Here is a 17479-nt window from a genome sequence, read left to right as displayed (position 1 = left end):
AGACTGGACCCATCAGAACCAGAACCTATAGAACCATGCCCATCAGTACTACAAGCCCCAGTGTGACACCCATCAGAACCATGATTTCCAGAAGAAAGCCCTCCGAAATTCCCTGAGCGATACCCACCGCCTTCCAGGAACCGTTCAAAAACGCCAAAGCCTTTGCAATGCCCACTGGGACTGTCTTTACCAACACAAAACCCACTGTTGAACCAGTCCAAGGCACCAGGACAAGTTTTCTCAGAGACCTCCCAGAACACCTTGAAGCTCCAAAGAGATCCCCATAGGTCAGAATGCCCCTTAGGCTCACATGGAGAACTATCAAGAACCCCTATGGAACCTAGGGCAATTCCCGAGTCAGGGCCACAAGGATAAACATCAAGATCAGGGCTTTCAGGGACCAGAACCATCTCTGGGCATGCAGGCAGACTGGCAACATCAGAACATGTTCCCACTAAGGAAGCATCAGAGCACGCTAACACCTTAGACACACTTGGGCATTCTGGCACACAAAGAACATCTGGGCACACTGGCACAAGAGAAACCTCTGGGCATGTCAAGGAACTGTGAGCCTCAGGGTCAGCCAAGACAGGACCAAAACCAGGACTGGCCAAAAAAAAATCATCATGACTAGACTTCGCAACTACTGTACTTTTACACGAGAATGCAGGATCAGACTTAGATGTCGCTGATTCCAGCAAAGTCAGTAACAAATCAGATTCAGGGGCACTAACAAGACAGGACAAATCTTCTGATGTATGCACTGAACCAGATAGGGACTCCACAACTACCTCTGGACTGTACAGAGACTCATCTAATACACTGGATTGGAGCTCATGAGGCGCTGCAGAACAAGTCAGTATTGCAGCAGCCCCCACTGGACTAGGCAAAACTGAGGAATTCCCTGGACAGGAAGGGGACTCTGGAACCTCTGCCACAGCGGCCAGAGCACCAGAATCTTTCAGGATACAGGGCTGGGTTTCAGGAACACTCATCAGACCGGACTGAAATTCTGAGATTTCTATTATTTTGACCAGAGAATCAGAATTATCCATGTTACAGGGCAAGACTTCTGAAACATTCAGAGGACAGGGCTGGAGTTCCTCGGCTGTTACAACACTGGAGAGGGACTCAACAACATTGGTTAAATCAGACTGTGTACAGGGCAAGGTATCTAACACACTTGCTGACGAGGACAATATTTCAATGGCTTCTGCTTTGCTGGGCAGAAATTCATCAAGTTTTATTAGAGCAGACTGTAATTCCAAAACAGCTGCTAGACAAGTGAATATTACTGCAACACCAACTGAGGTAAGCAGTGCCTCAGACTCCTCTGCTAGAGGGTTTGAAGTATCCAAAGTACTGGGTGAAGCATAAGACTCTGCGACCACAGCTTCACTGGACAGGATCACTGAACAGTCCATATTGCAGGGCAAAACTATGGAAGCACCTGCTGGACAGCATAATGATTCTGTGACCTGAGTTTCATTGGAGAGATCTACTGCACAATTCATGGTACCGGGCAAATTTATTGGAAAATTTTCTGAACAAGGTAATAATTTTGCGATTTCAGGTTCACATAGCAGATGCTCTGAGCTATTCACGAAACTAGAGCGAGGTGTAGAAACAGGAAGATCAAGACACAATGTTTGCGCATCTGAATCACCATTCATTTGTAAAATTGGGAAATTCAGATGCTGGGGTTCTGAGGTTTCTAGGCAGGATTGCTGGGACTCGGAAACTGATGTAGTGCATCTATTGGCATCTGCTGGATCAGACAGGAGTTGAACTTTATTAACACAGGTAATTTCTGCAGAAGTGTTTGCAGAGGCAGGCCAGATTTTTCTGGTGTCTGTTTCACTGAACAAAGACTCATGAGTACTGGCTAGACTGGACTCGGAAGTCAGCAGGACCTCTGGATTCTCTGCTGAGAAATTTGTGCAGGGCAAGGTTAAGAAAGTATCAGTGGCTTCTGTTTTACTGGGAAGTAACACTGAGTTATCCATGGTACAGGGTGGAATTGCAGGAACTTCAATTTCACACGAAAAGAGATCAGAATCACCTGCTGAATCAGCGAAAGGTGCTGAAGCAGGCGGGTCAGAACGCCATATTTGCGAATTCAGAGTCACATAAAAATCATCCAAAATCAGTTCCCACACATCAATCAAAGGAGCCACACAGTCATACCTACACACACCAGCCTCTATTAGGTTATAGGCTGACTTAATGCATGCGTTCAATACCATTTCACTTTTTGCACTGTAAAATTGACAAAATGAACTTGAATCATTCTTCCATTCACAGACCAGGGCTTCCATCTCTCCCCTCTCGAATGGAGGATCCCATGCATACTTAACAGCGAAACATTTAGGCTGATCACAGTCTGCAGATATGATTGTGGCAGGCACATGTATAGGGTTAATTAGCAGGTGATTGGCAGATTCCTTATTCTTAAGAATCTCCAATACCTGTAGCAAGTGTTGAACTGTAGTGTATGCAAACTTCCCTTGGTTCACAAATAAGTTGATTTGTTCAATACTCTGTAATATCTCCTCATAATCATACTCAGATAATTCTTTTAAACAAAAATCTTTATTTTCCCTAGCCAGGGAGGAAAGTTCATTAGTAGTTTCATAAGTCCATTTAACTCCCCTGAAAGACAATTGCATTTCATTATCTGTTAATGGCAGAATCTCATTATAGGTCTCAGTCGCTAAGGATAACGACTCTGCAGATCGGACACGTTTCTTAGAACGTTTGCGTTTTGGATTAGACCCTGCTGTTTTTGGTGATTTATTCAAGGCTGCAGGAAAATTATCAGTAACACTTTCTGCTTGCTGAACATTTTTGCAAGCAATTGAAGGAGAAGCTGATTGGCCTGCTGCCAGGAGTTCATTAAGAGGAAAAGGCAATGGATCTATGCGCAACCAGTTATGGATCACAAACGCTAGAAATTCCAGCGGTCTCTCTTTCAAATCGGAATGATTGAGAACATCAAATGCCCACTGGAATAATTCCCCCTTAAACAAAATATAACTTAGTTGGAGTGCCCAGGTTGAAACAGGAGTCGCTTGGAGATCGGGATTGGCCAGGAACCTGGCACATTCAGAGAAAAACTCATTTTCTGTTTCAGAGTTAAGTTCTTCAAATTTCTTAAAGGAACAGGAACCATAATTAACAGTGTCATACTTTCTGGGAATCCCCCCCCACAATGGGGATTGGTAATGGGGTTTTCATAATGTAAGGCTTGGTGGTGTATTCTCCACAGTCAGCATGCAACGCATGAGCTGACGTGGAGGAGGTACACACACTAGCACAAGGAAACAGGCTATCCCTAGTATAGTAGAGGGGAGGACTGACTCCAATAGGAGATTGTGGCGCACAGAGCCGGTGCAGATCCGACAGCCACAAACAATGCTTTCGCTATAACGTCTCAGCGCAAAGTAGCGCTGAGCGCACAAACCAGAACTGAGGAGATCAGGACAGGTAGACAGAATGAACGCTTGCTTAACTAGCCACTACTTAGTGACAGCAAGCGTCCACAATAACACAGACTGGAATGAAGCAGCCAATGCGATGCGGCGATGGCGTGCCTCACAAAGACAGGACAGGATAGTCAGGAAATAGCAGGATTAAGATAGATGAACGTAACACAGATAAATATGCAATACGTATGTTTTCCTAGCGTATTACAATTACAGCTATCAATGAAACTATTTGTAACGTCTGACTAACATATGTATATATCGGCAATGAACCGATATATGACATAAGCAGGAACGCTGACTAGGACTGGAGTAATACAGAGGACAGGACTCAGAAGGATTCGCTATCTCTTCGCAGAGATGAACGCAATCCACAAACGTTAACAGGACAGGATTCAGAAGGATTCGTTATCTCTTCGCAGAGATGAACGCAATCCACAAACAGTAACAGAACAGGATTCAGAAGGATTCGTTATCTCTTCGCAGAGATGAACGCAATCCACAAACGGTAACAGGACAGGATTCAGAAGGATTCGTTATCTCCTCGCAGAGATGAACGCAATCCACAAACGGTAACAGGACAGGATTCAGAAGGATTCGTTATCTCCTCGCAGAGATGAACGCAATCCACGAACAGGACCAGGAGCAGGATACTAGCTCAGCACGGGTGCTCATGGTACGCGCAAACTACCAAAACGTGCTGGAAAGCTGACTAACTGCACACAGGATATAAACAGTTCGTGTACGTATACATCAGCGACACTGATGTATCAACGTAACACGAATACAAGGAAAATAATAAACGTGCTGGTATGCATATATATGGGCAATGAACCAATATATGATGCAAAACCAGCAAAGTATCTTTTAGAACAAGAAACACGATCGGGGGCTGAAGCGACAGCAAGACAAGCTTAAACTGAAGCTATGAAAACCCAAGGAAACCCTGCAGGAAGCAGATCTTTATACTGAGGTCATCCAATGAGAGCAAACATGCAGATTCCCACACAGGTGAATGATAATCAGTCACAAGCTGACAGCAGGGAAAGGCAGACAAAGCTATGCAGCTTGCATGGAAATAGATCAGAACTGCCTGAGCTGCAGCACTACTGCTTCCAGCAATACCTGCTGCAGCAGCGATCATTACAATTTTGCTTTTTTATTATGCATATTATACAGATTATACATTATTATTATTATTATTATACAGTTGATGCTGCTGTGCTTCTCGGGGCTACAAACCTTTGTCCCTCCAGCCCAAGCTGCTGTACCACAGCAACGCAAGTACCCCAACAGCGGCCTTCTTGGCCACACATGTGGAAGAGCCTTCCACCTCCAAGCCAGCCCACCGGCCAGGATGATCATCGAATTCAGAAAGCATGCTTCCACCCCACCCTAATCTACATAGATGGCACTGAAGATGCAAGAGTTCCCTGCATCCATCTCCTGGGCACATCTCCAATGACCTGAGCTGGAAGGCTAACGCTGACTCCATCCAGAGGAAAGCCCAGCAAAGACTATTCTTCTACCACATACTAAAGAAATTTGGCATGGCCCTGGAGCTTCTGACAAGCTTCTACTTTGCCACTGAATCTATCCTCAGCTCCTCCATCCTGGTCTGGTATGCTGGCTCCTCTGCCATCGACAGACATAAATTATAGAGGGTCATCAGATCAGTGGAGATGATGACCCTCTTTACCTTCTCTACATCTCCAGACTACTGTCTAGAGCATTGAGGATTGGCAACAATCCATTTCATCCAGGCCACCCTTTTTTTCAGTCCATTGCCATCAGGCCAAAGGTTTTGGCCCATCTCCACCAGTACTGGAAGGCATAAAAACTTTTTCCCCCTCAGCTGTCAACCTCCTGAACTCCCTCTATGCACATCCCCCACCACTACCAGTGCCCTCCCCCCCCCCCCCCCCCCCGCCCCCATGGTTCAACAGACCAATTGCTGCTATGGATAAACTGTCTGCAAGGCTTTACTGCACTGTCTATTGATTCGCTGCTTTTTTAATTGTGTCCGCATATCATGATTGTATTGTATATTGTACATATATGTATGTATGTGACAAACCCAGTTTCGTGCAGGACACAGTCATGCTTGGTGAAATTCTGATTCCTGATTTTGAAACTATGGCTATATTACACAATTAATTACTCTGTTTCAATCTATTATTGAAGTTGAAATTCAAAACAATTATTAACAAATTTAGGTATAAAAAAAAAAAAAAGAAGGAAAAAAAAATGTTTTAGGTAGAATTGTTTAATGGTCTGTTGTGATACTCTGTATTGTTGTGCCATCTCTTTTCCTCATTTAATGATTCTTACAGTTTTCCATTTATCAAGAATGTCTCTCTGGAGTGTAGTTTTATTACATAGGAAAATGGCCTGGGATCTTGGATTCACATGAGAGAATGCTTCGGCTCCTTGCTGACTGTCATTTTTACACTTCTGTTGGCAGAAGGAGCAGTATATTGTCTGTATGATGTTGTGCCATTTTCAGGTACTGAAAGTTCACAGTGCAAAAGGATTTCTGATGGATTTTGTGCTTAGATAACTGCCAGAGCCTTGTGGTTGGTTGGCTGAAAATATGTTCTAGAATATGACAGTTTGTGATAACAGTAACATATCAGAAAAGTGGAATGTGAGATTAGATCATATATTTTTATATATTTTTTTAATCTCTGTTTTTTTTTTTTTTTTATTCTAAAATATCTACCATAAAAATGTTCACATACAAAATATGCACATACAGTATGTACACATGTGTATGAAGGTAAAATTAATGTTTTTTATAACATTTTGACAGTTAATATATGCAAACTGCTAAATAGAAAATTTTAACGGTCCCCCGTTGCTAAGTGTGGACCCCCTGAAGAATAGAGACAAGGAGGGCTTGTCGGTAGGAAAAGCCTTGCTTCTCTTCAGGCCTGAGTGCGGCCGTAATCTGCCTGCACAGAAAGCTGGAGTCTCTCATGCTACTGGGCAAGCGCAGCCATGCTTATGTGGCGGCAACACAGACACGCTCATGCCAAAACTGCATTACAGTCCTGATTTTAAAGAGAAACTCCGACCAAGAAGTGAACTTTATCCCAATCAGTAGCTGACACCCCCTTTTACCTGAGAAATCTATTCCTTTTCACAAACAGACCATCAGGGGGCGCTGTAGGGCTGATATTGTGGTGAAACCCCTCCCACAAAGAAAGTATGTACTTTTGGCAGTTTCCTGTCAGTGAACCCTGTTACATTGTGGGAAATAGCTGTTTACAGCTGTTTCTAACTGCCAAAACAGCAAGCAGCAGCTACATCACCTGCCAGCAGTAAAAAATGTCACCATGTGATAAATGTCAGAATATAAATCAGGGATTTAAAAGATTTTACAATGGGCAAACACTGACTAAATTATTTATACATAATTATTGTAAAAATGAACCACTTTTTTATTACATTATTTTCACTGGAGTTCCTCTTTAAGAGGGGTCCCATGCAGACTTGGAAAATCCTCTCTGATTGTATCCTCGATTGACAGGTTCTGGGTGGGTATTTGGGTGACATTTGAGACAGGCTTAAAGCGGACCTGAACTCAGAATGTCCTCTCTGCTCTAAAAGATACACAACAGCATAATAACCTTTAAACAAAGAACATTTCTTTGTTATAGCGGATACAAATCCGTAAATAAATCTACACTGTTTCTACTTCCTGATTCATGGAAGCAGACATATGGTTTATAGCCTGTGCTTTCAAATGGGCTTATCTGCCATAGGCAGTCATGTGACACAGGGGAGAGATCAAATTACAACTAGTGATTAGACTGAGACTGATAATGAGGGGAAACTAGACAGGCTAAACTCTCTAAATACATACAGGGTGCATTTCTCTATGTTTTCCTTTTGCCCAGTGCAAGAGTTCAGGTCCACCTCAATCTATTACTCAACTGTAAAAATTAACCGTACTTACACATGGGTTAATGACATTTTTTTTTTAGATCCAAAACAATCAAGCGTGAACCCTGCTTAGCATGTCTTGACTTATGACAACACAGCATGTTGTGTTAAAATCAATGTTCAGCAAAGTAGAAGCACACATGTGGGCACTGCCCTAAAGCTGTTTATGTAAAGCTGTGGCAGGGAGATCAAGAGATCCTTCACAGGCTTCAAAAATGTGTCTCAGGGCTCGTTTCCACTATTGTGGTGCGGAATCGCCTGGATTCCACCGCTGACTAAATCACATGCGGATGCGATTCTGCATGCGTTTTTTGCCGCGATTTCGCATGCGATTCCGCATAGGTAAGGGTATATGCGATTTTAACCATGTCACTGCCTGTGTAAATTAACATTGATTTGTATGCGGAATCGCATGCGAAATCGCGGGGAAAAACGCATGCGATTTCCCTATTAAATACATTGCCTGCGATTTGCCTGCATTCCACACGCATTCGAATTCTGCAGGGTGTTCCGTGCAGATTTTCTCCGCACAATAAAACGCTCCCGCAGACGCATAAGTGGAAACAGGCCCATTCACTTATATTGTCTATGCGAATCCGCATACGCAAGACGTGTACGGATTCGCAATAGTGGAAACGGGGCCTCAGGCCTGGAACGCACTACAAAGCGCAAAGCGCTATCGCAATCACTTACACTTTTAATTAGCGTTTTGTACGTGATTTCATGAGCATTTTCTGGTGATTTTGGTAGCGATTTTAAAAAGTGTAAGCTTTTTGCCAGCGACTGTGATTGCGATTTGTGTTTAGGTATTTTAATTCTGATTGGTTGTTTCAAATTACCGGTATTATTATTGTTTTTTTACAGTTTGCAGTAATTTAACATCACACACAAATCGCTATGTGCAGCGTTTCATAAGCTATTTGCCAGCAATGCAATACTTTATTTTGAAGCACAAACGTTCCCAAAATGTTGCATGTCCTGCGATTGTGATTTTGCTAATCACAATCACTACTGTGGAATTTGTTACAATTATTTACGTTGACAGAGCACTTAGGGAAATCGCTAGCCATTTAAATCGATCCCTAAATGCTCAAAAAAGCGCTCTAAAGGGTTCCAGCCCTCAAGCACATTTCAGCCACCTAAGATCCCTCATACTACATGAAAGTGGCAAAATTGGCCAATCAAAATTGAATGTGTATAGGGCAGTGCTGCCCGGATACCACTTTTCACTATCTGGATCTAATTCGGATCCGGATACCCAGATATCCGATCCGGGTCAGATATCTGAGTTTAAAATTTTCCAATCCGGATCCGAATTGGATATCTGACCTCAGTATCTGGCCGAATTCGGATATCCGGATAGAAAACCGGAAGTGACCTGAAAATGGCAAAAAAAACTCTTTCGGAGGTCTCTCTCTCTCTCTCTCTCTCTCTAACTCTCTCTCTCCCTTCGAAAGGGATTTTTGCCATTGAATGTGATTTTGGCTTTTGCTCGGATATCTAAACTAACTATCCGCCCAGATTTCGGATTTCAGATGGGAAATCCAAGTTAGCTCGTATAGTCTATTCGGATTTTAAAAATATCCGAATTGCTATTCAAAGTTCGGATAGAGGAAAAAGTTCAGATTATCTGGGTAGTTCGGATATCCAGAATCCGGATGAGCACCGCTGTGTATAGGCATCCTTGAAGGGTATCTAAAGTGAAAAAAAATCTGGACTGGTTAACTTACCTGAGGCTATTTCAGGCCTCCCTGAAGTCCTCCTGCTCCCTTCCCGTCAATCCTAGCTGCTCCACTGAGCCGCTATCCTCCTCTGTAAGCTAGCTGACTGCTAGTGATGGCCCGAACATCGAACGCAAATTTCTGCAAACGTTCGCGAACAGGGAAATCTGGCAAACTGCCACAGACTTTGATGGGCAGGCGAATTTTAAAACCTACAGTAGTAGCATAGGGAGCCTCTGTTAATAATGAAAAAAGCACTTTATTGTTAAATACAAACAAACCCAGGATCCCTCCCCTTTAAAACCCCCTAAAAAGGCTGTAACATTGAGGTCTAGGGCCTAGCTAAAGGAGTGCACTCCTAATGTCAATTATATATTGGTATTTTCTTCAGGGCCCCCTTTAAATGAGTAGCAATGTCTATGCGTTTTGCCTCAAAATGTTAGTGTCAGGCGACAGTAGCTTATCCTCCAAGCAGCCATTTAGTATGCGCAGTATAAGCAAGCAGTTATGATAGTAGCAGTAGCTCTGTTTCCGGTAGCTGGTAGTATTGTCATATGTCGACTAAGCCTCTAGTACGCCCCTCATTGCATGTATGGCCACTTATGCCAAATGCATACTCGTTTGCACCAGTCTCTGGTTTAACATACATCCAGACTCACGTGCCTGTAGGGGAGTTTGTTTCGCATTCCGTTTTGGGGCGGGTACTGCCGGCACTGATCAGTTGTTAGCCGGGTTCCCTGCGCGCCCTCTTTTGAAGCGTCTCCAGTCCACCGTGCGGTTAGCGGTCTTCTTAATCAGGGAGTGAGCGGAGGCTGTGAGGTAGCTGTGAGGTTAGCGAAGTCGCATGGCGGCAGCCCACGTGACGCGTTTCACCCGCTTCCGGGTTTCATCAGACGTGACGTCACAGGCCTTCCCTCTCTTTTATGCGCATGAGCGGAGGTCTGTGAGCGTAGAAAGGTCAGTTAAAAGCAAGCTGGGTTGAAATCAGAGTGTCCTTACTCCCTCCAGTGGCAGATCATAAGAATATTTTTAAATTCATATCGCTATTTAGTCCATTTGGCTGCATTGCATTACATTTGTATATCCAATAGGATTCCTTTTTTAGGAGTTCCTGATCATAGTCGCCCCTCCGTGGACTTATATTGAGTTTGTAGATACCCATCACTTTTAAATGATTAGGATCTGAATTATGTTCTTTTTGAAAGTGCATTGCTACTGGACTTTTTTCTTCCTTGTTTAAGATGTTATTAATGTGCTCTTGTATCCTTTTTCTTAATAATCTGTCTGTTTTTCCTATATAGATTTTGTTGCAGCTGCAACGTAGCTGGTAAATGACTCTTTCGGTTGAACATGAGATTTAATCATTTATCTGGAAACATTCCGTCTTTTCCTGATTATAAAAGGTATCACCTTTTTGTACATAGGGGCAAATATCACAATTACCACACCTATTCATTCCTTTTTTCCATTTCCTTTTGCCTCTATTTCTGCATTTGTAACCAAAGTCACTTGTCACCAGGAGATCATTCAAATTCCTGCAACGTTTTGCAGCCATATGTGGGTATTCCCCCACTATATCTTTTAGGAATTGATCCCTACATAACAGATGCCAATGCCTTTCAAGGATATTTTTTACATCATAGTAGTGGGACCCATAGGTAGTTACCATACGTGTGCAACCAGAAGGGTATTGTTCCATATCTTTTTTCCTGGTCATGTTTTTGTCCATCAAGAGTTCACCCCTGGACTTTCCTGATGCCTTTCCATAAGCTTCCTTAATTTTATTTTCAGGGTAACCTCGTGCTCTCAGCCTATCTACGGAAGGGTATTCTTAAATTTAATAATAAAAATAGAAACAGGAGTAGAAATAGATATAGGAAAAATAAGAAACAGGATGAGGAACCTTTTTTAGAGAAAGGAAACGGAAAAGAGGTAAACGAGGAAAGAGGAAAAGGAGTGGAAACAAGAGCAATGAAGGGGAAGACAGGCCCCCCGCCAGTGGACTAAACACCAATTCGGACGAATTGGATGTCATCAATTTGACAGACGAGGTGATTGATGAGAATCAATTATCTCTTTTAAAGAAAGGACTAAGTTTTTGCCCCAAACAGGGTGGTTGTGAATTTGAGTGCTATAAGGACGTACAAATGTTTCTAAGAAGAGCCCTCCTCAGGAGAATGTACATGTCCAAAGCAGCGGACACAGCACAGGAGACGGACCAGACGACCTCCCCTGTGGATATTGATGATATTGATCTCGATGACCTCTTGAATGAGGTGGAAAATGCTGAGGATCAGAAATCTCTGCACACTAGACTGAAACCGAAATCCACATATATTCCACCTTTAAACAGTAATAAATATACATCTATGTTTCTTGATTTAGTGACTGAGGATCTAAAAAAGATAAATTGGAGCAAAAAAGATTATGATAATTTAAATAATAAAGAAAGAGAAGCCTTAAAACAATTACAAAATAATCCCAAGATTGAGATAAAAAGAAGTGATAAGGGAGGGAATGTGGTCATCATGAAGAGTGAACTTTATGAGAAAGAAATAAGATGTCTTTTGAGTGATAAAACCACATATGAAAGGATTATAGATAATCCATTCAAACAACTGGTGGATAAAATCAATACAAAACTTATGTGGGGCTACTTGGACGGAGTCCTAACTGAAAATGAAATGAAGTTCCTCTTGGTGGGTGACTACACAATCCCAACATTTTACATTTTACCTAAGACACATAAGAATATGAAAAATCCCCCTGGTCGCCCAATTGTCTCGGGTAACAATGGACCATTAGAAAAGATTTCTCAATATGTGGATTTAAAGGTGAAAGATATTGTGCAGAACTTACCCTCATTTGTAATGGACACAAAAAATGTCTTAGCTGTGTTGGAAGGTGTACAGGTAGAGGAGGGCTGGATACTTGTAGGTCTAGATGTGGAATCACTTTTCACATCTATTCCCAATAAAAAAGGTCTAGAGGCTTTATGCTTCTTCCTTGAAAGGAAATTTGGAAATAATAGTGATCAATGTGAATACGTGGCGGATCTCATGAAATTGATCCTGGAGAGTAACTTTTTTGAATTTAAAGGAGAACTGTATCGACAAAAGAGGGGCGTGACCATGGGTGCGGCATGCTCTCCAGCATACGCCTGCCTCCATCTCGGATTTTGGGAGGAGAGGACTGTAAAACAGATGCAGGCCTATCGGGAGCATGTCGCACTATGGCTTCGATTTGTGGACGATATACTAGTCTTATGGCGGGGATCCGAGTCTGAACTACATTGCTTTGTTAATGAATTAAATAGAAATGATAGCAACATTTTTCTGACCTATACATATGACAAAAGGGAAATCTCATTTCTAGATTTAAAAATCTATAAAGAGGGCAGTAACCTCTATACAAGAACGTAACGAAAGGAAACTGCGGGTAACACCCTGCTCTCAGCCTCTAGCTTCCATTTGCCATCACAAAAGTGGGCAGTTCCCACAGGCCAATTTATGCGTATTCGCAGGAATTGTACAAAACAGTGTGATTTTGAAAAAGAGGCGGAAGAGTTAAAAGATAGGCTGAGAGCACAAGGTTACCCTGAAAATAAAATTAAGGAAGCTTATGGAAAGGCATCAGGAAAGTCCAGGGGTGAACTCTTGATGGACAAAAACATGACCAGGAAAAAAGATATGGAACAATACCCTTCTGGTTGCACACGTATGGTAACTACCTATGGGTCCCACTACTATGATGTAAAAAATATCCTTGAAAGGCATTGGCATCTGTTATGTAGGGATCAATTCCTAAAAGATATAGTGGGGGAATACCCACATATGGCTGCAAAACGTTGCAGGAATTTGAATGACCTCCTGGTGACAAGTGACTTTGGTTACAAATGCAGAAATAAAGGCAAAAGGAAATGGAAAAAAGGAATGAATAGGTGTGGTAATTGTGATATTTGCCCCTATGTACAAAAAGGTGATACCTTTTATAATCAGGAAAAGACGGAATGTTTCCAGATAAATGATTATATCTCATGTTCAACCGAAAGAGTCATTTACCAGCTACGTTGCAGCTGCAACAAAATCTATATAGGAAAAACAGACAGATTATTAAGAAAAAGGATACAAGAGCACATTAATAACATCTTAAACAAGGAAGAAAAAAGTCCAGTAGCAATGCACTTTCAAAAAGAACATAATTCAGATCCTAATCATTTAAAAGTGATGGGTATCTACAAACTCAATATAAGTCCACGGAGGGGCGACTATGATCAGGAACTCCTAAAAAAGGAATCCTATTGGATATACAAATGTATTGCTATGCAGCCAAATGGACTAAATAGCGATATGAATTTAAAAATATTCTTATGATCTGCCACTGGAGGGAGTAAGGACACTCTGATTTCAACCCAGCTTGCTTTTAACTGACCTTTCTACGCTCACAGACCTCCGCTCATGCGCATAAAAGAGAGGGAAGGCCTGTGACGTCACGTCTGATGAAACCCGGAAGCGGGTGAAACGCGTCACGTGGGCTGCCGCCATGCGACTTCGCTAACCTCACAGCTACCTCACAGCCTCCGCTCACTCCCTGATTAAGAAGACCGCTAACCGCACGGTGGACTGGAGACGCTTCACAAGAGGGCGCGCAGGGAACCCGGCTAACAACTGATCAGTGCCGGCAGTACCCGCCCCAAAACGGAATGCGAAAAAAAACTCCCCTACGGGCACGTGAGTCTGGATGTATGTTAAACCAGAGACTGGTGCAAACGAGTATGCATTCAGCATAAGTGGCCATACATGCAATGAGGGGCGTACTAGAGGCTTAGTCGACATATGACAATACTACCAGCTACCGGAAACAGAGCTACTGCTACTATCATAACTGCTTGCTTATACTGCGCATACTAAATGGCTGCTTGGAGGATAAGCTACTGTCGCCTGACACTAACATTTTGAGGCAAAACGCATAGACATTGCTACTCATTTAAAGGGGGCCCTGAAGAAAATACCAATATATAATTGACATTAGGAGTGCACTCCTTTAGCTAGGCCCTAGACCTCAATGTTACAGCCTTTTTAGGGGGTTTTAAAGGGGAGGGATCCTGGGTTTGTTTGTATTTAACAATAAAGTGCTTTTTTCATTATTAACAGAGGCTCCCTATGCTACTACTGTTTGTTCTATAATATAATATAGGTGAGACTCAGCATAAATTTAGGTTGATATCCCGCTTGTTGTATATGCTTTTGAATTTTAAAACCTATAGGGACTCCTTTGCTAGCTGCGTGTAACTTCCGATCGTTGCCACTCACCGCCGATCCGCCACTCGCCGCTGTGCCGCGCAGCCCCCCCCCCTCCCCGACTCCTTGCGCAGCCTGGCCAATCAGTGCCAGGCAGCGCTGAGGGGTGGATCGGGACTCCCTCTGACGTCACATAGTTACATAGTTACATAGTTATTTTGGTTGAAAAAAGACATACGTCCATCGAGTTCAACCAGTATAAAGTACAACACCAGCCTGCTCCCTCACATATCCCTGTTGATCCAGAGGAAGGCGGAAAAACCCTTACAAGGCATGGTCCAATTAGCCTCTAAAGGGAAAAATTCCTTCCCGACTCCAGATGGCAATCAGATAAAATCCCTGGATCAACATCATTAGGCATTACCTAGTAATTGTAGCCATGGATGTCTTTCAACGCAAGGAAAGCATCTAAGCCCCCTTTAAATGCAGGTATAGAGTTTGCCATAACGACTTCCTGTGGCAATGCATTCCACATCTTAATCACTCTTACTGTAAAGAACCCTTTCCTAAATAAATGGTTAAAACGTTTTTCCTCCATGCGCAGATCATGTCCTCTAGTCCTTTGAGAAGGCCTAGGGACAAAAAGCTCATCCGCCAAGGTATTATATTGCCCTCTGATGTATTTACACATGTTAATTAGATCCCCTCTAAGGCGTCTTTTCTCTAGACTAAATAAACCCAGTTTATCTAACCTTTCTCGATAAGTGAGACCTTCCATCCCACGCATCAATTTTGTTGCTCGTCTCTGCACCTGCTCTAAAACTGCAATATCTTTTTTGTAATGTGGTGCCCAGAACTGAATTCCATATTCCAGATGTGGCCTTACTAGAGAGTTAAACAGGGGCAATATTATGCTAGCATCTCGAGTTTTTATTTCCCTTTTAATGCATCCCAAAATGTTGTTAGCTTTAGCTGCAGCTGCTTGGCATTGAGTACGATTATTTAACTTGTTGTCAATGAGTACTCCTAAGTCCTTCTCCAAGTTTGATGTCCCCAACTGTATCCCATTTATTTTGTATGGTGCTAGACCATTAGTACGTCCAAAATGCATGACCTTACATTTGTCAACATTGAATTTCATCTGCCATGTATGTGCCCATATAGCCATCCTATCCAGATCCTGTTGCAATATGACACTATCTTCCTGAGAGTTGATGATTCTGCACAATTTTGTATCATCTGCAAAAATAGCAACATTGCTCACTACTGCATCTACTAGGTCATTAATAAATAAATTGAAGAGCACTGGACCCAGAACAGACCCCTGTGGGACCCCACTGCTAACAGTCTCCCATTTTGAGTACGATCCATTGACCACAACTCTTTGTTTTCTGTCCATTAGCCAGTTCCCTATCCATGAACACAGACTCTTCCCCAGTCCTTGCATCCTCAACTTTTGCACCAGACTTTTGTGGGGAACAGTGTCGAAGGTCTTTGCAAAGTCCAAGTATATCACATCTACAGCATTCCCAATATCCATATTAGCATTCACTACCTCATAAAAGCTGAGCATGTTAGTCAAACAGGACCTGTCTTTAGTAAACCCATGTTGATGCTGAGAAATAAGATTATTTTCTACTATGAAGTCATGTATAGTATCTCTTAGTAACCCCTCAAATAGTTTGCATACAACTGATGTTAAACTTACAGGTCTATAATTTCCTGGATCAGATTTTTTGCCCTTCTTAAATAATGGGAAAACGTGGGCTGTACGCCAATTCACTGGGACTCTGCCAGTTGCAAGAGAGTCACAAAAGATAAGATAAAGGGGTTTATCTATAACTGAACTTAATTCCCTTAGGACCCGAGGATGCATGCCATCCGGGCCAGGTGCCTTGTCTACTTTTAATTTATTTAGTCTTGCCTTCACTTCTTCCTGCGTTAAGTATTTAATATTACAGTTAGAAGATTGAGACTCTTCTGCCTCTGTAGTTTGCAACAGTGCTGTTTCTTTTGTGAAGACAGAAGCAAAGAAAGCATTTAATAACTCTGCCTTACCTTGGTCATCCACCATTGAGTTCCCATCCTCATCCTTTAGGAGTCCTATACAGTCAACCTTTCTTTTTTTAGAGTTAATGTACTTGTAAAACTTTTTTGGGTTAGATTTGATATCCTTAGCGATTTGTTTTTCAGCTTCAATCTTTGTCTGCCTAATTTCTTTTTTACAATTTTTATTGCACTCCTTATAATTGCTTAGTGCAGCCTCGGTCCCCTCCTGTTTTAAGACCTTATAGGCATTCTTTTTCCTCTTCATTTTATCTTTAACCTTTCTATTCATCCATAGAGGCCTTTTTTTATTCCTAGACATTTTGTTTCCATATGGGATATACATACTACAGTATTGATTGAGTATAAGTTTAAAAGCTTGCCATTTTCCTTCAGTGTCTTCCCCTTGTAGTACATTATCCCAGTTCACCAAACTTAGTGCCTGCCTAATTTGAGTGAACTTTGCTTTTCTAAAATTCATAGTTTTAGTGGTCCCACTGCCCCGTGGCCTATCAGTCACCAGATCAAACGTTATCATGTTGTGATCACTATTTCCCAAATGTTCTTGAACCTGCACATTTGATACATTATCTGGTCTATTAGAAATTATCAGATCCAGTAACGCATGCCCCCTAGTTGGTTCAGTTACCATTTGAGTCAAGTAATTGTCCTGTAGTGCTGCCAGAAATCTGCTGCTTTTACCAGAATGGGTAGCCTCAATACTCCAGTCAATGTCTGGAAAGTTGAAGTCGCCCATAATTATGACCTCATTTTTACCTGCAGCTTTTTCAATCTGCTGTAGTAATCGCAGTTCTGCAGCTTCATTAATAAGAGGTGGCCTGTAGCATACCCCAATAAGCAATTGGCAACTTTTATTTCCACCATGAATATTTACCCAAACGGACTCCACATCTTCGCAATCTTCCTCCATCTCATCGTTGAGGACAGCTGTAAGAGAATTCTTAACAAAGAGACAAACCCCTCCACCTTTTTTCCCTGTTCTATCCCTCCTAAACACATTGTATCCTTTTAAATTAGC

The sequence above is a fragment of the Hyperolius riggenbachi genome, chromosome 1 (assembly GCF_040937935.1).
Source record: "Hyperolius riggenbachi isolate aHypRig1 chromosome 1, aHypRig1.pri, whole genome shotgun sequence".
NCBI classification, from domain to species: Eukaryota; Metazoa; Chordata; class Amphibia; order Anura; family Hyperoliidae; genus Hyperolius; species Hyperolius riggenbachi.
This window is presented reverse-complemented; position numbering follows the sequence as displayed.